Source organism: Saccopteryx bilineata, chromosome 10, assembly GCF_036850765.1.
Source record: "Saccopteryx bilineata isolate mSacBil1 chromosome 10, mSacBil1_pri_phased_curated, whole genome shotgun sequence".
Classification (NCBI taxonomy): Eukaryota; Metazoa; Chordata; class Mammalia; order Chiroptera; family Emballonuridae; genus Saccopteryx; species Saccopteryx bilineata.
Window position 1 is genome coordinate 76,453,945 of NC_089499.1, and position 21,993 is coordinate 76,475,937.

At 39.4% G+C, this 21,993-nt stretch overlaps 1 protein-coding gene and 1 non-coding gene across 21 annotated transcripts in view; both read left to right on the top strand.

Annotated features, from left to right (window-relative positions):
* The window catches only part of CADPS (calcium dependent secretion activator), a 589,311-nt gene that overhangs the window by 65,717 nt on the left and 501,601 nt on the right, over positions 1-21,993 (top strand). The gene's annotated exons all lie outside the window — the stretch shown is intronic.
* On the top strand, positions 10,177-10,252 carry TRNAN-GUU (transfer RNA asparagine (anticodon GUU)). Its single transcript has one exon. It is a non-coding gene; the product is annotated as a tRNA-Asn (tRNA).

The following is a 21,993-nucleotide window of genomic DNA, read 5'->3' on the forward strand; positions in this document are numbered from 1 at the left end:
TTCCAGGTCGATGCATTATCCACTGCACTACTACAGGTCAGGCTGAAACAGAACTATTTTAAAAGGATTGACAGCTCTGCTGAGGAGGGAGGGGGTAAGAATAAGATGGAAATAAAACAAAACCTCTTTTGTGAAGTTTGTGTCTCCACGGAGCCCTCAAAGTTGAGGTAGCTTTTGTTAAAACTTGTTTAGTGACTTATATTTTTTACTAAGTGCTTTGATCTTTAAAGTAATAATGACAGTAGAGAGAGGAAGAGTAGGTACTCTCTGTGCTCAGCACTGGTGTCATGCTGTCCCCCCAACCATGGCAGGGCATAGGCATTGTGTTTCAGCCCCTTGGGAAACATATTCTTCCAGAAACCAGTTTACATCAGCATTTTCAGAATATGGCTTGCCAGTTTCAAAAAAATTTGAAATTTGGAGACAACAATAATTAGGTTCTTCCATAGTGTAACTTCTTCCTGAGAATTTATTAGACACTTTGGAAAGTTATAAACCTGCACTGTGAAAAATACACACAGATTTGGAAGAATCAGAAAAATAAATCACCTGAATATCTTTTTATATTGATTTTATTTTAAGATAATAATATTGTAGATATATTGGATTAAATACATTATTCAAATTTTATATATTTCTCTTTATTAAGGCAGCTACTAGAAAATTTAAAATTATACATGTAGCTCACATTATATTTATATTATGTTTTTAGATCTTCACACCACCAAACACTAGTGGTTTGGCTCAGAAGATAATGAGTTTTGAGAGGATTAGAAAAATAAGTTTTTGAAATATGCTTATTTTTCACATCTAACCAAAGATTCCATGGTGCATGTGGACTTAGTTTGGTTGTAACTATGTTTTACCTTGTTGTTTGAAGTTTTTATCATAACATTAATAGACATTTAGTAAGTGTCAACTGTGTGCAGAGGTAAGAGAGCTGTGTTATATAGTCACTGCCTCTGGTTGAAGATAAAAGTTCCACATGTTTGTTTCATTCATTCATTCAATGTTGAACTTCTGCTCTGTGCTGGCAAATAGGCAAAGCATGGGAGATTCAGTGATAAACAAAGCATGGCTTCTGTGGGAAAGGAACTCGGAGTCAAATGGAAGAGGGAGACAAGAAAACATAATGAGGGTATGGCCATTAGAGGCCCTGGAGGGAGTGGGCAGCATGATGAAGTATGAGGGGCTTTAGACACTTTTCACCAGTGACCTTCTACTTTCATGCTTCCCCCAACCCCAGAAACAAGCCAGGAAGTCAGAGGATATAGAGGGTCACCAATGAAGAGTGTTCTGGGAAGTGGGGGTCTTACACACATAAATGGACCTCAGGTTACAACACAGTTTTGTTCCTACAACAGTGAAGTAACCCAGATTTTGGTGTAAGTCAAAACACACCCTAGCCTAAGCCACTTAACTATCCTAACACAGTTGAAACACAAAAATTACACATTACTACGTATTCTTCTGCCACGCACAGCCAAACTAGTTCGCCCACATAGTCCATAAGTATGACACTGACAGCCTATACCAAAACACTCATGTCTCAACTTTTTAAAGTCTTTATGGGACTGAGCATCTTAAACTTGAAATGTCATATGTTGAGAATTGTAACCTGAGGACCCCCGTATGTACCTGAATCAGCTGTCTGTTGAACCAATACCTTTGAGCTGATGCTCTGGAGCACTGTCTCAGAAGGAGTAATGAAGAATTCACTTGATCTTCTACAATTTACAAAGGAGTTCAACATCAGTTTCCTAAAAGAGTGTGTGTATATTTTTTCAAATGATGGAGAGGGCAGTTTGAACTGCTTAATTGCTCCTGTGGCTGATGTGCACGTGCTTAAAGAATGACTTAAACAGCACGTGTGTCCTGAGACAGCACACGCCAGTTTTTCTCTCTGCTACCTTTAAGATGAGATTGTATGCATAACTGAAGCTGAGAGATATGTGTGTAAGGCTTTCTGTTCATTCATTTCTTGCATGAAGGAATCATTTCAAACTTCACTTTGAACTTTCTAGGTTCAGCTTTCAGCTCTGATTCTCAGTCAATAGCTAATTAACAATGGGCATATCAGCTAGAATGTTTATACATCATCATCTCACAGTAGAAGGTCAACTTACATACGAAGGTGAAAAGGCTTTTAAAAAGTGACATTTGAGAGACAAGATGGCTATGGAGCAGGCAGACGTACCAACTTGCACCTCCCAGAACCAAAGTAGATTATAAACTAATTTTAAGAACAGTCATCTGAAAAAAAACAACTTTGGACTAAACTAAGAGGACTCTTCAGCCAAGGAACACTGAAGAAGCCACACTGAGACTGGTAGGAAAAGCAGAAATGTGGAGAGGGCTGCCCAGATCCCCAGAGCAGAGTGAACGGCAGTCAGGAGAGGCTCGCATGGTGGGAAGTGAGTTTAGCAGAGAGGGGAGGGTCCTGAGTACCAGGAACAAAGCTCCAGCCTGCAGCCCCAGAGCCTAGAAGAGGCATATAGACAATATTTAGCTGGAAACAAGACAGGATACTGTTTGTGAGAAAGAGACTGATTTCTCAGACCCAGGATTCTTCTTAAAGGGCCTGTGCAGAAAACCTCTCTCACAGCCACTCACCTGAAGCACTGGGGGATGGGGAGAGAGAAGAGTACTGGAGTAGCAGGAAGAGAGTGTACTCTAGGAGGCACAGGGAGAAACATTTTGGGAGACAGCAACCCTAACCCCTAGGATGAGTCACTCCCCAAATCTGAAGTGAATATTTCCCCCGGAAACAGAAATACCAGCAAAGGGAAGCAGGACACCAGCCAAACAAGCTCTCCCATGGCACTCAGAGCAGAGTCGCTTAGAAGGCGGGAGCTTTCAGGACTATAGTACTGAGCCTTAGGGTCTGAGCTTCAGTGCCCACACCCACACGGCAGAGGGCTCGCCCAAGGGCCGGCAGCGGCATGACATGGAAGCACGGTTCTGTTGGCAAGGGCGGAAGCCAGCTGGCCACCATTGAGGCCCAGGTGTGAGCTCAGTCTTGCCCAGCTGGGGAAGAGGGGACTTGCAAAAGTGGTCAAGCCCAGCTGCAGACCACCTGCAACCCAGCCTACAGAGGAAAAGCAGAAGCTCTTGAAGGGGCGGAAACCCACCCTTGATCACGGGCACAGGAGCAAAGCCTTACCCCGCCCAAGTAACTGAGGCTTGTGGCCTGACTTGGAAGCCGGCTCCTCGCGCGAGGGTGGAGCCAAAAGCCCAGAGCAGGTGGAGTCCCGCTACTGAGCATGGGCACACAGTCCCACCCTGCCTGAGGAGCCAAGGCTTGCAGCCATCCCACAAGTGGGCTCCTCCAGCAAGGGCAGGGAGAAAGCCCGGAATCAGGCTGAGACCCGCAGCTGAGCACAGGTGCTCACTCTTGCCCTCAGGGCTGAGCATAATACCACCCATGGGGCGGGGTGAAGACCAAGGCCACTGAGGCTTGTACACTTGAGACATGATCACAGCCACTACTGTGAAGGAGAGGCAGAAACCACAGCAACAGCCCCAGTGGGCAGGCACCGGCAATGCCCATACCCAAATACCCTAGGCAGCAACAGCAGAGGGGGTGGCGGGCATGCAGACAGACCACACCTAGGGAACACAGAGGCCACACCCAGTGGACCCCAGTGGCCAAAACCTTCTTTTACACAGAAAAAATAAGAAGGCAGAGAAATGCAACACAAATGAATCAAGAGAAATCCCCAGAAAAGGACCTGAATGAGTGACATATAACCAAATTACCAGATGTAGAGTTCAAAATAATGATTGTAAGGATGCTCAAGGATCTTAGAACAATAATAGACAGTCATTATGAACACCTAACTAAAGAGACAGCATATATAAAAAAGGACATTGAAATAACAAAAAAGAATCCATCAGAAATGACAAATACAATATCAGAAATAACAGAAAGGAAAAAATTAAAAGCAGAATGGATGAAGTTGAGAATCAAATCAGTGAGTTGGAGGACAAGATAAATGAAGGCACAGAAGCAGAGCAGAAAAGAAAAAAGAGACTCAAAAAGTCTGAGGAAACTCTAAGAGAGCTCTGTGACAACATGAAGAGAAATAACATCCGCATCATAGGGGTTCCTGAAGATGAAGAGAAAGAACAAGGGATAGAGACTTTGTTCAAACATATCATAGCTGAAAACTTTCCTAAATTAAGGCAGGAAAATGTCTCACAAGTTCAGAAAGCACACAGAAATCCATTAAAGAGAAACCCAAAGAAATCTACACCAAGACACATCATAATTAAAATACCAAAACTAAGTGATAAAGAGAAAATATTAAAAGCTCCTAGAGAAAAAAAGGCTATCACCTACAAAGGAGCCCCCATAAGGATGACTTCTGACTTCTCAACAGAAACACTTTAGGCCAGAAGGGAATGGCAAGAAATATTCAAAAAGTAATGCATAACAAGAGCCTACAACCAAGACTACTTTAAACAGCAAGGCTATCATTTAAAATTGAAGGAGCAATAAAAAGCTATCCAGACAAAAAAAAAAAAAAAAACTCAAGGAATTCACTACAAACAAACCAAGGCTGCAAGAAATGCTAAGGGGCCTGTTGTAAACAGATCAAAGGAGAAAAAGAATATAGCAAAAGAGGAATACAGTTTTAAAGAATAAAATGGCAATAAACAACTACATATCAATAATAACATTAAATGTAAATGGATTAAATGATCCGATCAAAAGACATATATGGTAGTTGTGTGGATAAGACAACAGGACCCATACATATGCTGTATACAAAAGTCACACTTTAAAACAAAAGATGCACATAGACTGAAGGTAAAAGGATAGAAAAAATATTTCACGCAAATGGAAATGAAAAAAAAGCTGGGGTAGCAATACTTATATCAGACAAAATGGACTTTAAAACAAAGGCTATAGTAAGAGATAAAGAAGATCACTACATAATGATAAAGGGAGCAATCCAACAGAGATATAACCATTATAAATATCTATGCACCTAATATAGGAGAACCTAAATATATAAAGCAGACTTTGATGGATATAAAGGGTGAGATCGACAGCAATACTATAATAGTAGGGGATTTCAATACCACACTAACATCACTAGATAGATCCTCAAGAAAGAAAATTAACAAAGATACAGCAGACTTAAAGGACACACTAGATCAACTGATTTTAACAGATATCTTCAGAACCTTTCATCCTAAAGCAGCAGAATATACATTCTTTTCAAGTGTGCATGGTACATTTTCTAGGATAGTCCACATGTTAGGACACAAAAGCAGTCTCAACAAATTTAAGAAGATTGAAGTCATATCAGGTACTTTCTCTGATCACAATGGCATGAAACTAGAAATAAACCACAACAGAAAAACTGAAAAATAATCAAACACTTGGAAACTAAATAGCATGTTATTAAATAACAAATGGGTTAACAATGAGATAAAAAAAAGAAATAAAAAAATTTCTAGAAACAAACGATAATGAACATACATCCACTCAAAATTTATAGGACACAGGCTCTAGCCTGTTGTCTCAGTGGTAGAGCATCGGCCTGGTGTGCAGGACCCCCGGGTTTGATTCCCAGCCAAGGCATACAGGGAAAGTGCCCATCTGCTTTTCCACCATTTCCCCTCTCCTTTCTCCCTGTCTCTCTCCTCCCCTCCCACAGCCAGGGCTCCATTGGAGCAAAGTTTGCCCAGGCACTGTGGATAGCTCTGTGGCCTCTGCCTCAGGCACTAGAATGGCTCTGGTTGCAACAGAGTGATGCCCCAGATGGACAGAGCATCGCGCCCTGGTGGGCGTGCTGGGTGGATCCTGGTAGGGCGCATGGGGGAGTCTGTCTGACAACCTCCCCATTTCCAACCTCAGAAAAATACAAAAAAATAAATGTATGGGACACAGCAAAAGCAGTCCTGAGAGGGATGTTCATAGCATTATAGGATTATTGTAAGAAGCTATAAAAAGCTCAAATAAAAAACTTGACCCTGCATCTAAAAGAACTCGGAAAAGAACAACAAGTAAAGCCCAGATGTAGAAGAAGGAAAGAAATAATAAAGATCAGAAAGGAAATAGATGACATAGAGGCTAAAGAAACAAACAAAGAATCAATGAAACCAGGAGCTGGTTCTTTAAAAAGATAAAAAAGATCGATGAACCTTTAACCGGACTCATCAAGAAAAAAAGAGAGAGGACTCAAATAAATAAAATTAGAAATAACAGTGGAGAAATAACAACTGACACAACAGAAATACAAAATATTGTAAGAAAATACTATGAAGAGTACTCCAAAAAACTAGACAACCTAGATGAAATGGAAAAATTCCTTGAAACATAATCTTCCAAAAATTAATCTGGAAGAATCAGAAAACCCAAACAGATCAATTACAACAAATGAGATTGAAACAGTTATCAAAAAACTCCCAACAAAGAATAGTCCTGGGCCTGATGGCTTCACAAGTGAATTCTACCAAATATTCAAAGAAGAACTAATTCCTATCTTTCTCAAGCTATTTCAGAAATTCAAGAGGGAGGAAGACTTCCAAGCTCCTTTTATGAGGCAGGCATAATTCTGATTCCAAAACCAGGCAAAGACAACACAAAGAAGGCCAATATTCCTGATGAGTTTAGATGCAAAAATCTTCAACAAAATATTAGCAAACCGGATTCAGCAATATATGAAAAAAATCATACACCATGATCAAGTGGGATTTATTCTTGGGAGGCAAGGCTGGTACAATAGTCACAAATCAATCAATATGATTCATCACATAAACAAAAGGAAGGAGAAAAACCACATGATAATTTTAATAGATGCAGAAAATGCATTTGATAAAAACCAGCACCCATTCATGATCAAAACTCTCAGCAAAGTGGGAATACAGGGAACATATCTCAATATGATAAAGGCCATCTATGACAAACACACAGCCAACATCATACTCAATGGGAAAAACATAAAAGCAATACCCTTCGCTATTGTGAACAATGCTGCTATAAACATGGGGGTGCACTTCTCCTTCTGGAACCATTCTATGGTGTCCTTGGGGTATATTCCTAAAAGTGGGATGGCTGGGTCAAAAGGCAGTTCGATTTTCAATTTTTTGAGGAATCTCCATACTGTTTTCCACAATGGCTGCACCAGCCTGCATTCCCACCAGCAATGTAGGAGGGTTCCCTTTTCTCCACATCCTCGCCAACACTTATTCTGTGTTGTTTTGTTGATGAGCGCCATTCTTACCGGTCCGTCAGAGGACGAGTGGATTAAAAAGCTTTGGTACATATATACTATGGAATACTACTCAGCCATAAGAAATGATGACATCAGATCATTTACAATAACATGGATGGACCTTGATAACATACGGAGTGAAATAAGTAAATTAGAAAAAACTAAGAGCTATATGAACATATGCATAGATGGGACATAAAAATGAGACTCAGAGACATGGACAAGAATGTGATGGTAACAGGGAGTGGGGTGGAGGGGTGAGGAGGGGGCGAGGAAGGAGAGGGAGGGAGTTGGGAGAGGTTAGGGGCACAAAGAAAACCAGATAGAAGATGACGGAGGACAATTTGACTTTGAGTGAGGGGTATGCAGCACAATCAAAGGTTAATATAATCTGGAGATGTTTTCTCGGAACATATGTACCCTGATTTATCAATGTCACTGCATTAAAATTAATAAAAATAAGATTAAAAAAGTAATACCCTTAAGATCAGGAACAAGGCAGGGGTGCCCCCTTTCACCACTCTTATTCAACATAGTTCTGGAAGTCCTACCCACAGCAATCAGAGAAGAAAAAGAAATAAAATGCATCCAAATTGGAAAAGAAGAAGTAAAACTATCATTATTTGCAGATGATATGATATTGCATATAAAGAGCCCTAAAGTCTCAGTCAAAAAAAATGCTGGACCTGATAAATGAATTCAGCAATGTGACAGGATATAAAATTAATACTCAGAAATCAGAGGCATTTTTATACACTAACAATGAACTGTCAGAAAGAGAAATTAAGGAAGCAATTCCCTTCACCATTGCAACCAAAAAAATAAAGTACCTAGGAATAAATTGAATCAGGAAAATTAAAGACTTGTACTCAGAAAATTATAAAACATTGATAAAAGAAATCAGGGAAGATACAAACAAGTGGAAGCATATACCGTGCTCATGGGTAGGAAGAATAAATATCATTACAATGTGTATATTGCCCAAAGCAATTTGTAAATTCAATGCAATACCAATTAAAATACCAATGACTTACTTCGAAGATATAGAACACATATTCCAAAACTATATGAAACCAAAAGAGAACACGAATAGCCTCAATAATCTTGAAAAGGAAGAATAAAGTGGGAGGTATCACACTTCTGGATATCAAGTTATACTACAAGACCACTGTACTCAAAACAGCCTGGTTCTGGCATATAGATCAGTGGAACAGATAGAAAACCCAGAAATAAACCCACAGTTCTATGGACAACTGATATTTGACAAAGTAGGTAAGAGTATACAATGGAGTAAAGACAGCCTCTTCAACAAATGGCATTGGGAAAATTGGACAGCTACCTTCAAAAAGATGAAACTAGATCACCAACTTACACCATTCACAAAAATAAACTCAAAATGGATAAAAGACTTAAATGTAAGCCATAAAACCATAAGCATCTTAGAAGAAAACATAGGCAGTAAGCTCTCTGACATCTCTCACAGCAATATATTTGCCGATTTATCTCCATGGGCAAGTGAAATAAAAGGATAAACAAATGGGACTATATCAAATTAAAAAGCTTTTGCACAGCTAAAGACAATAAGAACAGAAAGAAAGACAAACTAGGCTGACCAGGCAGTGGTACAGTAGATAGAGTGTTGGACTGGGATGAAGAGGACCCAGGTTCAAGACCCTGAGGTCACCAGCTTGAGCACGGGCTCATCTGGTTTGAGCAAAAGCCCACCAGCTTGAACTCAAGGTTGCTGGCTCCAGCAAGGGGTTACTAGGTCTGCTGAAGGCCCGCAGTCAAGGCACATATGAGAAAGTAATCAATGAACAACTAAGGTGTTGCAACGCGCAATTTAAGACTAATGATTGATGCTTCTCATCTCTGACCGTTCCTGTCCGTCTGTCCCTGTCTATTCCTCTCTTTGACTTACTCTCTGTCTCTGTAAAAAATAAATAAATAAATAATTTTAAAAAAAGACAAACTACACAATAGGAGAACATATTTAACAGTATGTCTTATAAGGGGTTAATAAACAAAATTTATAAAGAACTTGTACAAAACAATACCAGAAAGACTAACAATCCAATCAAAAAATGGGCAAAAGAAATGAATAGACACTTCTCCAAAGAGGACATACGGATGGCCAAAAGAATATGAAAAGATGCTCAACATCACTAGTCATTTGAGAAATGCAAATTAAAACCACAATGAGATATCACCTCACACCAGTCAGAATGGTGCTCATCAAGAAAACAACACTGAATAAGTGCTGGCGAGGATGTGGAAAAAAGGGAACCCTCCTGCACTGCTGGTGAGAATGCAGACTGGTGCAGCCTCTGTGGAAAACAGTATGGAGATTCCTCGAAAAATTAAAAATCGAACTGCCTTTTGACAGAGCTATCCCACTTTTAGAAATATACCCCAAGAACACCATAGCAGTGTTTCAAATGTAGAAATGCACCCCCATGTTTATGGCAGCATTGTTCATAATGGCGAAGATCTGGAAACAGCCTAAGTGTCCATCAGTAGACAAGTGGATTAAAAAGCTCTGGTACATATATACTATGGAATACTACTGAGCCATAAGAAATGATGACATCAGATCATTTACAACAACATGGATGGACCTTAGTAACATTATACTGAGCGAAATAAGTAAATCAGAAAAAACTAAGAACTATATGATTGCATACATAGATGAGATATAAAAATGAGACTCAGAGACATGGACCAGAGTGTGGGGGTTATGGGGTGGGGGGAGAAGAGGGAGGGGGTCGGGGGCAGGGAGGGGCACAAAGAAAACCAGTTAGAAAGTGACAGAAGACAATTGAACTTTGGGTGATGGTAATGCAGCATTAACAAATGTCAAAATAACCTAGAGATGTTTTCTCTCAACATATGTACCCTGATTTATCAATGTCACCCCATTAAAATTAATTTTAAAAAAAGACATGAGGCTCTGGCCAGTTGGCTCAGTGGTAGAGCGTCAGCCTGTTATGCAGGAGTCCCAGGTTCGATTCCCGGCCAGGACATACAGGGGAAGCGCCCATCTGCTTCTCCACCCCTCCCCCTCTTCTTCCTCTCTGTCTCTCTCTTCCCCTCCTGCAGCCAAGTCTGCATTGGAGCAAAGTTGGCCCGGGCGCTGAGGATGGCTCTGTGGCCTCTGCCTCAGGCACTAGAATGGCTCTGGTTGCAACAGAACAACGCCCCAGATGGGCAACGCATCGCTCCCTGGTGGGCGTGCCGGGTGGATCCCGGTTGGGCGCATGCGGGATTCTGTCTGACTGCCTCCCCGTTTCCAACTTCAGAAAAATACAAAAAAAAAAAAAAAAAAAAAAAGACATGAATCAGAAAAAAATAAAAGACAAAAGTGACATTTTCCCATCATCTTGAAGAGGTAGTTCCTAATTCCAGCATAGGAATATTCTGAACTCACCTTCTCACACAGACACAACAAATCTACAGCTACACATGAAAGGAATCTCTCTGAAAAAGACCTTGAAACTAGTTGAACAATTGATCCACAAGAGAGGATAAAAGAGTCACAGTGAGTCAGGTAAGAGAAGCAGAAATATTGTCTTGCCAGATTTCTACTCCCTGTACAGCCACTCACAATCAAGTATGATTCACAAATACAGAACTACTCACTGAGGAGCCAACGGGTTTGTGTCCCACATCAATTCCCATCCTTTGGAATCTACACCAGAAGGACAAACTGCAAAACATCTAGCTTTGAAAAAGAAAAGGACTTACTTCCAGGAAAACCATTGGGCTGTATAGAATGCAAAGTCTACTCTTAAAGGCCTTGTATGCTAACTCACTCACCTTAGGACTCAGTGCAAAAGCAGCAGTTTGAAAAGTGCCTAGACTATATGTGAAGGAGACTTATTTGCTATCTTTAATTCATCTACCAGAACAGAAATTTCTCCAAAGACAGCGGCACTTTTGGGTACCATTTTTGCATTCTCCCTCTAACCTAATGCCAGTGGGGGTAACTCACTTTTGTACTGCTCCTACAACCCTGCCAAAGCCAGCAGATGAGTGCAGCGTGTGCAGCCCACACAGGGGATGTCCCTTCACAGTCTGGTTCTGGTAGGGAGGATAGTGTTTCTGGGCCCCACAGGTCTGAAACAATTTGAAAAATGGTTCTTCTTAGGCTACTACTCCCAAGGCATTGCACAGATAACATACTGAAACACACTCAGTTTTCCTGTACAAAAGCTTGTTAACTTTTCCTGGAACTTCAGCCCAAGGGGCATAACTCAGGTTGATCACATATCTAGAGGCTCCAGAAGCCCTCTCAGAGAACACAGGCTATGGGACACCATCTTTGCTTTCTCCCTTGGCCTTGCTATAGCTCTCCAGTACCTCCCAGAAGGGAATTTGTACACTTGTATGGAACCCTAACTTTTGCAAATGTCATCAAGAGGACCCCTCCAGATATCCTGGTCTGGAGGAGAGATTGGTTTATGATTGTGGTCCCATAGAACTGCTTATATTTGCATATCTTAAAAACTAATTGCTGAAGGTCTAACCTCCAGTCAGCCTGAAACTAGTTGCCTACTGAGATTCCTCTCTCTGGAAACTTAACAGGTCTTGACACAACCTCAAAAGTCAAGACCAGCAAGAATAAATCATGCTCCTTTGACATAAATCACAAGGGTTCAAGTGACAACCAAAAGCTAGGGCAAGGTTAAATGATAAGATTTGTCTCCTACACAAGATCACTCCTTCAAGAATGGGACGTTTTGCCTAATGCATAGAAACAAGCATAGAGATTAAAGCAAAATAAAGAAACAAAGGAATGTGTTCCAAATGAAAGAACAAGATACTCCCCAAATAGCCTAATGACATGGAGATAAATATTTACCTGATAAAGAGTTCAAAGTAATAGTCATAAAGATGCTCATCAAACTCAGAAGAAGTATACATGAACAGTGAGAACTTCAAGAAGGAGATAGAAAATATAGGAAAGCACCAAACAGAAGTCACAGAGCTTAAGAATAACTAAACTGAAAAATAACCTTAGAGGGGTTCAACAGCAGATTTGATAAAGCATAAGTAAAAACTGGTGATCTTGGAGACAAAACAGTGGCACTTACCCAAACAAAACAAAAAAAACATTAAAAGGTGCAGATAGTTTATGGGAACCATGGGGCAACATTAGGCAGAATATCATTTTTATTGTAGGGGTTCCAGGAAGATGAGAGAGAAAAGGGGTAATAAAAATTATTTAAGTAAATGATAACTGAAAACTCTTCCATCCCAGAGAAGTAAACAGATATCTAGATTCAGGAAGCCCAAAATGGCCCAAAGAAGATGAATCCAAATAGATCCACACAAAGAAACATCATAATTAAAATGTCAAATGTTAATGATAGAGAATCTTAAAAGCAATAAGAGAAAAACAATTTGCTACCTATGAAGGAATCCTAACTAGACCACTAGCATATTTCTCAGCAGAAATTTTGTAGACCAGAATAGAATTGTACGATACACTGAGAGTGCTGTAAGAAAAATAAATTTCCAGCCAATAATATTCTACTGGCAAGGTTATCTTCAGACTTGAAGAGATGAGTTTTCCAAATAAGCAAAACATAAAGGAATTCATCATTGTTTAACCAGCCTCACAAGGAATGTTACAGGAAATTATTTAATCTGAAAAGAAAGGACACTAATTACTAACAAAAAAAATATGAAATTAAAAGTGTCATGGTAAAGGTAAATGAATAGTAAGGGTAGTGGGTTAATCACTTATAAAGCTGGTATGAAGTTCAAAGATGAAAGTTGTAAAAATAACTATAACTACAACAATGAGTTAAAGGAAGACAAAAAATAAAAATATGTAAATTATAATAACAAAACATAAACCAGGAGGAGGGTGGAGTAAAAAGGTAGAGTTTTAGAATGTATTCAAAATTAACTTGCAATCAGCTTATAATAAACTGGTTTATATAAATGCTGTCTACATGCAACTAATAGTAACCACAAAACAAAAATGTTTAGTAGATACATAAAAGATTATGAGAAAGACACTAAGTATAAGACTATTATAGAAAGTCATCAAACAACAAGGGGAAAAAAAGAAGAAGAAAATAACAGAGTAACTACAAACAATTAACAAAAGGACAATAAGTAAATACCAATCAATAATTAAGTATAAACAGACTAAGTAATCAAAAAACATAGAGTGGCTGAATGGATAAAAGAAAAATCAAGACCCATGTATATACTGCCTATAAGAGGTTCACTTCAGAGACTGAAAGTAAAGGGATGAAAAAATATTTCAAGCAAATGGAAAAAAGAAAGCTGGTTTAGCTATACCTATGTTAAACAAAATAGACTTTATCTTTTTTTTTTTTTTTTTTGTACTTTTCTGAAGCTGGAAATGGGGAGAGACAGTCAGACAGACTCCCGCATGCGCCCGACCGGGATCCACCCGGCACGCCCACCAGGGGCGATGCTCTGCCTACCAGGGGGCGATGCTCTGCCCCTCCGGGGCGTCGCTCTGCCGCGACCAGAGCCACTCTAGCGCCTGGGGCAGAGGCCAAGGAGCCATCCCCAGCGCCCGGGCCATCTTTGCTCCAATGGAGCCTTGGCTGCGGGAGGGGAAGAGAGAGACAGAGAGGAAGGAGGGGGTGGGGGTGGAGAAGCAAATGGGCGCTTCTCCTATGTGCCCTGGCCGGGAATCGAACCCGGGTCCCCCCGCACACCAGGCCGACGCTCTACCGCTGAGCCAACCGGCCAGGGCCAAACAAAATAGACTTTAAAACAAAGACTGTAATAAGAGACAAGGATGGGCATTACATAATGATGAAGGGGTCAATCTAATAAGATACAACATTCAGAAATATTTGTTCACCCAACATAGGAACACCTAAATATATAAAATACATATCTAAAGAGATATGTGATAATAGTAGGGGACTGTCATGTCCCTTATACCAGTGGATAAATTATCAAGACAGAAAAACAGTATGAAAATATTAGCCTTAAATAATACTTCACCAAATGAATTTGATAGATATATACAGAATGTTCCATCCAAAAGCAGCAGCATATACATTCTTCTCAAGTGCACATGAGACATTCTCCAGGATAGATCATATGGTAGGCCCCAAAACAAGTCTCAATAAATTTAAACAGACTGAAATTATGTCAATCATTTTTTATGATAATGGGTAAATTAGAAATCAATTATAAGAAAGAAACCAGAAAAATCATAAATATATGAAAATTAAACACCATGCTACTAACAACCAATGGATCAATGAAGAAATCAAATAATTTATAACAAGAAATAATATTTTTGTAATCATCTATCACCATAGACTTATTGTGCTGATTATTTTTGAATATATACAAATAAGACTTGTGTTGTATATCTGACACTAATAAAATGTTATATGTCAATGTCTCAATTTTTTAAAAAAGTGATGCTTATCTGATTATATCATCTAAATTATGCTCACTGTGTAAAATATACTCATTCAGAAACATATATAAAAATAAATTTTAAATCACCTGTAAACCCACTGCCAAAAGAAATGTTAACATTTTTGTGCATTTCTTTCCAATTGTTTTGTCATAATTGAGGTTATATTATATTTCTGTATTTTTTAAATTTAAAATCATTGTGTCCTTGCAGAATGAAATTATTAAGTAAATATTGTGTAAAAATATTTTCAGAAGGAAAACAATTTTAATACAAATTTTGGTTTCATATAAATTTTCATGTTATTTAACATATTAGGTAGATAAGAAACATAAGCCACTGAAGGATATTTAGGTACATAAAAAGTCAATTTTAAAACTTGAAAGCAAAATAAATATACTATTTGAAAAGGTTAATTCAAGCTCCAACATTGTTCCTTTTGTTTTTTATGATTATAAATTAATTTACTTAAACTACAACTCTCAGTGATAATGTCCTCATTTTAGAGAGATAGATATTTTCCAACAAAAAACAACTGATGAGCACTTAATAAACATTAGTCCTTGCTCTGTGTGAAAAAATCATGAATTACCAACTATAGGATGATGTAGCTGTTCTGCTTGGGCAAAAATATCTGGTGTCATACTATGAGAGAAGAAAGAGAGTTGGCCATTGGAGAAGGTTTCAGGATTAGGTCCTTCTAAACTAGCATTTGTAGGATGAGATAGGATTAAAATGTCTCAGTAGTTCAGGGCTTTTGACAGTCACACGGCATATTCCTTTATCTACAAATATTGTTTTTTTGTGATTATTAATTATACATATTCATACAACAGATGTAAATCCCTACTGCTTAATGCATGCATTTTCTTAAAGCTTGTAAGGTGAACAGGGTGTATTTCTGAGACAGGACAGTGCCACACAGCCGAGTCTAGTGGCAATTATGCCACACACAGCACTAAGGAAGTGTGGGGCAGGAGGTATTACAGATCGACTGATGAGAGGAATGAGTGGGAATATGTGGCAGCCAGGAGACAGCAGTTAGGTAAATAGATTAGTCCATTCTCTCCATTAAATATGAAAGGCATTGTGGAGAGTTTGACTTGATTTAAGTGTACTTGACATCCAACTCTATGAAATTTACATCCCTGTCTCTTAGCTTTTGTTGGGTTATCAAGCCCCTTGAAAGCTTAATGGAAGCTAAGGCCCCACTCCCCATGGGGAAAAAAAGGTTGTGTGCATTCATGTCTCTACATCTACCATTTTACTTACTACACCCTGGGCTCTGGGTGAGGAAGGGCTGGCTTACAAGAAGTGTGTAGTAATAAAAAGTACTATACCCCAATTCCAGGTTTGGTTTCTCCTTCTAATTCCTTTGGTTTTGATTCAGGCTCATTAGAAGTGAAAGGATAGAAGAGAGCTGGGCTTCACCTGTGTCCCCTCCCACCCTCAGCACTATGCTAGGCATGCAGCACACATTGGGCTCTAGGTCCTCACAATAGCTCTGCATGGGCAGGCTGCATCTCCGGGTGAGGTCAGGGATTGAAATAGAGAATTATGTTTATCCTAATTAGAAACATTTACAAAATGTAAGACTGAAGATACATGATCAGTACATGATCAAATTTCATATTGCCTAGAGACTAATGAGAAATAGTGTCTTGATAAAACTTAGATTTTTGCAAAAGTTGACCCAGGAAAATGAGCTTTGGTAGAAATAATAGCCAATGAGGAAATTCACTGCAGGAAAAAAACAACCTTTGAAGTCAGTGTGAATAACATCAGATAGATGAAGCAATGTTTATTTATTTACTTATTTTGACAGAGACAGAGAGTCAGAGAGAGGGACAGATAGGGACAGACAGACAGGAATGGAGAGAGATGAGAAGCATCCATTCTTCGTTGCAGCACCTTAGTTGTTCCTTGACTGCTTTCTCATATGTGCCTTGACAGGAGGGCTGCAGCAGAGCGAGTGACCCCTTGCTTAAGCCAGTGACCTTGGGCTCAAGCCAGCGACCTTTGGGCTCAATCCAGCAACCTCAGGGTTTCCAACCAGTATCCTCTGTGTCCCAGTTTGACACTCTATCCACTGCGCCACAGCCTGGTCAGGTGATGAAGCAATATTTATTAGTTTTTTTAAAGAAATGAGATCACTCCTATAAACATAATTTAGATGGTAAAAACAAAAATGGAAAAATTAGAGATGATTCACTTGTACTGAAAAGAAATTTGATTAAGGAATTAAATTGACTTAATAACATTTACCTGAGAAACTACTGCCTTGATGAAGATACTACAGTGTTTATTTCAATATGATTCATGTTTGTAATAAAAATATTTGTGGCATTGAAATGTCAGGGTCAAACTCTGGGGGCAAAATGTCTTGTTTCCTGATAAATCTATTTCGAGCAATAATGCATTATGAATTCAACTATCTCTAAGGGTGGGGGGAGCATTAATTATGGTTCCAGATGTTAAAGCACATATCCAGATGTTGAAGTAATTCTTAGTTTCAGAGTCCTTGATCAGAAAAGTGAAACCTTCTGGACTGCAGTCTTTGCTGTCATGGTTAAGACTATAGAGGGTAGAGAGGAAATAATTATTCCAGCATCTTATTCAGACAGAGTCACAGATTCCTTGCCTGATCAAGGACAATTTCTGAATTAGTGTCATCTGAATTAGTGCCTTTTCACCTGGAAACAATGCTCTCTACCGTCTTGTTAGTTCTTATGCTTGTTTTTGAAAATTGTATTTGGTTGCAATTGATGTTAATGTTAGTCAAATTTGACTCTAGTTCAATTGCTAAGTTCAGTAACAGTCTCTGCCTGTTTCTGGATGTGTGGTCTTAAACATATTACTCTTTTGGACTTTGTTTTCTCAACCTTAAATGGGAATAATCACACACACTCACACATACATCATAGGGTTATTGTGAGACTTATTAGAGGAAGATTTTAAGTACCTTGGCTTGAAGTAAATGCTCAAGATAGTGTAGTTTTTACTATCACCAATATTACTAGTATATTGTACATTTTCCACACTCACAGTGTACTTATTCTAGCTGTTAGTTTGAATGATTTGTTTCCCAATTAGGTTGAAATTTGTCCAAGACAAGAGCTAGGCTCTGTTCCTTTATTAGTTTCTTTCATTCCTCTATATCAATCTTCAAAGTCCTAGCAAAAAATAATAATCAGCTGGCTCACTCATGCTGGGTCATTGAGATGTTGAATGAAAGGGTTATTTTAAGAGAAGTGGACAGAATAAAGGAAACCCATAAGGGATGAGCAAGCTCCCTAGGGCTAGAGACAGCAAGGAACCACAGTGCCAGAGCCTGAGAGGAAGGGGAGGAGGGCCACCCTACAGGAGGTGAGGCTCTGGATAAAGAAGCACCAAACTGCCAACTGACAGCAGGAGAGCCAGTAATTGAATACTCCAGCCTCTCTGCTCTCACCAGAGAGGCTCCTTCTGGTCCTTCTCACTAGGTGAGCCCCACAGAAAGCCAGCAGACAAGGAAGCTGGGGAGAGCCTGCAGAAATGAACATCCTGAACACAAGGAAGGGAGGAGAGTGGCTCTGGGAAATAAACCATGTGAGCTGCAGAGCCCCCCCCTACCCCTGGCACAGTGGACTCATACCGCTGCTTAGATATGACAGGTGTGAATGTTTGTGGAAGGAACGGTAAGGAGGAAGCTTCATAAAGTGTTGAAAAATAATCTCTAAATATAAATAAAGACTTCCTAATAGCACAGTAGTTTGGAGGAAAGCTTTGGAATCAGATCAACCCAAGTTTGAGTCATGCCTCTACAACTTCCTGTGTAATCAAGAGCAATGACTAAATAAGTTTATCTTCTTCCTCAGAGAAAGGGAGATAAGGTTAATGTTCACTTCACAGGCTACTTTTGAGGAGTGACTTACATGATCTATGCCTGGTACAGAAAGAAATGCTGAAGAAATGTTTACAAATAAATGATCAATACTAGTGGTTCTCAACTGGGGGGGCAGTTTTGCCCCGTAGGGAACATCAAGAGACTTTCTTGGTCATCAACATGATCTCATGGTCACTGGCTTGAGCCCAAGGTTGCTGGCTTGAGCAAGGGGGCCCTGGCTTGGCTTGAATGGACAAGGCACATATGAGAAACAGCCAATGAACAACTAAAGTGACACATCTTCAAGTTGATGCTACTCATCTCTCTCCCTTCTTGTCTTTCTCTCTCTCTCTGTTTCTTTCACTAAATATATAAATACATGCATATATATGTATGTGTGTATGTATATATGTGTGTGTGTGTGTGTGTGTGTGTGTATGGTTCTAGCAAAGATTGACCACCTCACAGCAATGGTGCCCTCCTTCCCCAGCTATTGCTTACTCAATCCCTACCATCAGTTACCCAGAAAAAGTAGTGATGTGAAGTTGTATGACTCAGCTCTCCTAAACTTAAAATAGATCTTGAAGGTTGAAGAGTAGAGATGTGCAAGAGGAATCAGGCTAAGGAACAGGCCATTGCTCTACGCCTCACAGCCCTCTTTGTTCAGGAGGGTACTTTTTGCACATCTCAGAATCCCACTCAGCTCCATCCAGTGACCTTGAGGCAATGCCACTTTCAAGTCAGAACTAGTTCCTCCTAGGAGTGCAGAGTCATGGCTGGTGATGACCTAGTTTGAGGACACAGATGAGTGCATCCTTTCTCTGGATCAGCACTCTGGAGCAAAGAATAGTGGGAAAGAGAGGGTTGCCTCTGATGTACTTTTGGAATAAATGACATACCATATTAAGATTCTTGATGTGAAAAGTGTGAGGGTGCCTAACATTGTGAGTGTCACTAAGTAAGTGTTCATGTTTGCTTAATCATTCAACATCTGGGATGTGAAGAGGGTGTTTTGAGCTCTTTATATTTCAAAACCTCCCTCCTCACCCAACATCTCTAACTCTACCACCATCAAAATCCATCAGCCAGATTTGCTGACTCATCCCATGAAAATGCATTCGGTGTGTATCATGTGCTAGGCAACACCTTCTCTGCCCTCATGTAGTATAATGGTATAGTAGAGGAGAAAGAAACCAATGAATCCCAAGAGAAAACATCAAATGATAACTTTGACCATCATTTTGAAGGGGTATTCGTTATATATTCAGAGGATTAAGGTTTCATCTAGTCTGGAAGTGGGGGGAGTAGAAAACTGCTCAGTGATGTGAAGACTCTTCAGGCATATGAAGAATGAGTCAACATGGATTAGGTGAAGAAGGTAGAGACAAGGAAAGCCCTCCAGGTGGGGAGTGCAGCATGTTCAAAGGTCCAGCAGACAGGCTGACTTTATCTCAAGAAGCCCAGCCATGTGTGTCTTATAGATATGTAGTTCTGTGTGCACATATGTGCATATGTTTTAATCTGGCATCACGGCTGCTGCCCATACTGCATAATACTAGGTTATAATGAAAATGATCTGTCCTGTGGTGCAGTCGTGTTTAATTTTCATTGATATATATTATTTGACTACACAAAGTAGACTTGCTATTGAGCTCAGCTTTGGAAGGCAAGCTTGCCCATCTGAATTTTTGTTTTTATAAAAGCCTTACAGGTTAGAGACCATAAAATAATGTGTCAACACAAGCAGAGTGAGAATAAAGAGTGATGCATGCAGGATGTGTCCAACAAAACAAATAAATATAAAGAGAAAAAATCAAGACCGAGGGACATCTAGATAGGAATGATGATCCAAACTCAGAGCACTATGACATCATGGAAAAAGCATAAATTTTGAGGTCTGAACTAACTGCATTCAGAGCGCAGTTCCACCTCCTACGTGACCCTGAGCAAGTGAATACCCTTGGCTGAACTTGTTTTCTTCTCTGTAAAATGGGGTGATGACACTACTTCATATGATCAGTGTGAGGAAGAAAGATGATTTATGAAAACTGCTGGCACACTGTTGTGCTAAATAAATGGTAGCTATCATTCTTAAGGTTCACATTATACAGTCGTAACAGCTGGATTTTAACCATCAAACCATTAATTTCACTCAGAGCTTCCTGGTGTCCATAGCAAAGCAGAAAAGTTGCAGGATTTATAGTGTTAATAATGTAAAAGCCTAGAAATTTCTTATAAGGCAAGATTATCTAGGAAGTTAAGCATAGAATAATGTTTTACCCAGGCCTTCACTGAGGCATCCCCAAACAATATAAAAGACCATATCTTTAATATCATCCTTATAGCAAATACATATAAACTCTATGCGTTTATTCTTTAATCCTTTAGAGTAAGCCAGAGTCCTAAAGCCAGAGTAGTTGTTTGCAGGAATTATTTTTTTCCTTTTTTTTAATCTTATTTTTATTAATTTTAATGCAGTGACATTGATAACTAAGGGTACATATGTTCCAAGAAAACATCTCCAGATTATTTTGACATTTGATTATGCTGCATACCCCTCACCCAAAGTCAAATTGTCTTCTGTCACCTTCTATCTGGTTTTCTTTGTGCCTCTCCCCTCCCCCCCACTCTCTCTCTCCTTCCACCCCCATTACCATCCCATTCTTGTCCATGTCTCTGAGTCTCATTTTTATGTCCCATCTATGTATGGGTTCATATAGTTCTTAGTTTTTTCTGGTTTACGTATTTCACTCCATATAATGTTATCAAGGTCCATCCTGTTATTGTAAATGATCTGATGTCATCATTTCTTATGGCTGAGTAGTATTCCATAGTATATATGTACCAAAGCTTTTTAATTCACTGATCTTCTGATGGACCTTTGGGCTGTTTCCAGATCTTCACTATTGTGAACAATGCTGCCATAAACATGGGGGTGCATTTTTTCTTTTGAAACACTGCCATGGTGTTCTTGGGGTATATTCCTAAAAGTGAGATAGCTGTGTCAAAAGGCAGTTCAATTTTTAATTTTTTGAGGAATCTCCATACTGTTTTCCACAGAGGCTGCACCAGTCTGCGTTCTCACCAGCAGTGCAGGAGGGTTCCCTTTTCTCCACATCCTTGCCAGCACTTATTCTGTGTTGTTGTTTTGTTGATGAGTGCCATTCTGACTGGTGTGAGGTGATATTTCATTGTGGTTTTAAGTTGCATTTCTCAAATGATTAGTGATGTTGAGCATTTTTTCATTGCCCATTGGCCATCTGTATGTCCTCCTTGGAGAAGTGTCTATTTATTTCCTTTTCCCATTTTTTGATTGGATTGTTTGTCTTTCTGGTGTTGAGATTTACAAGTTCTTTACAAATTTTGATTATTAACCCCTTATCAGACGTATTGTAAAATATGTTCTCCCATTGTGTAGTTTGTCTTTTTATTCTGTTCTTATTGTCTTTGGCTGTGCAAAAGCTTTTTAGTTT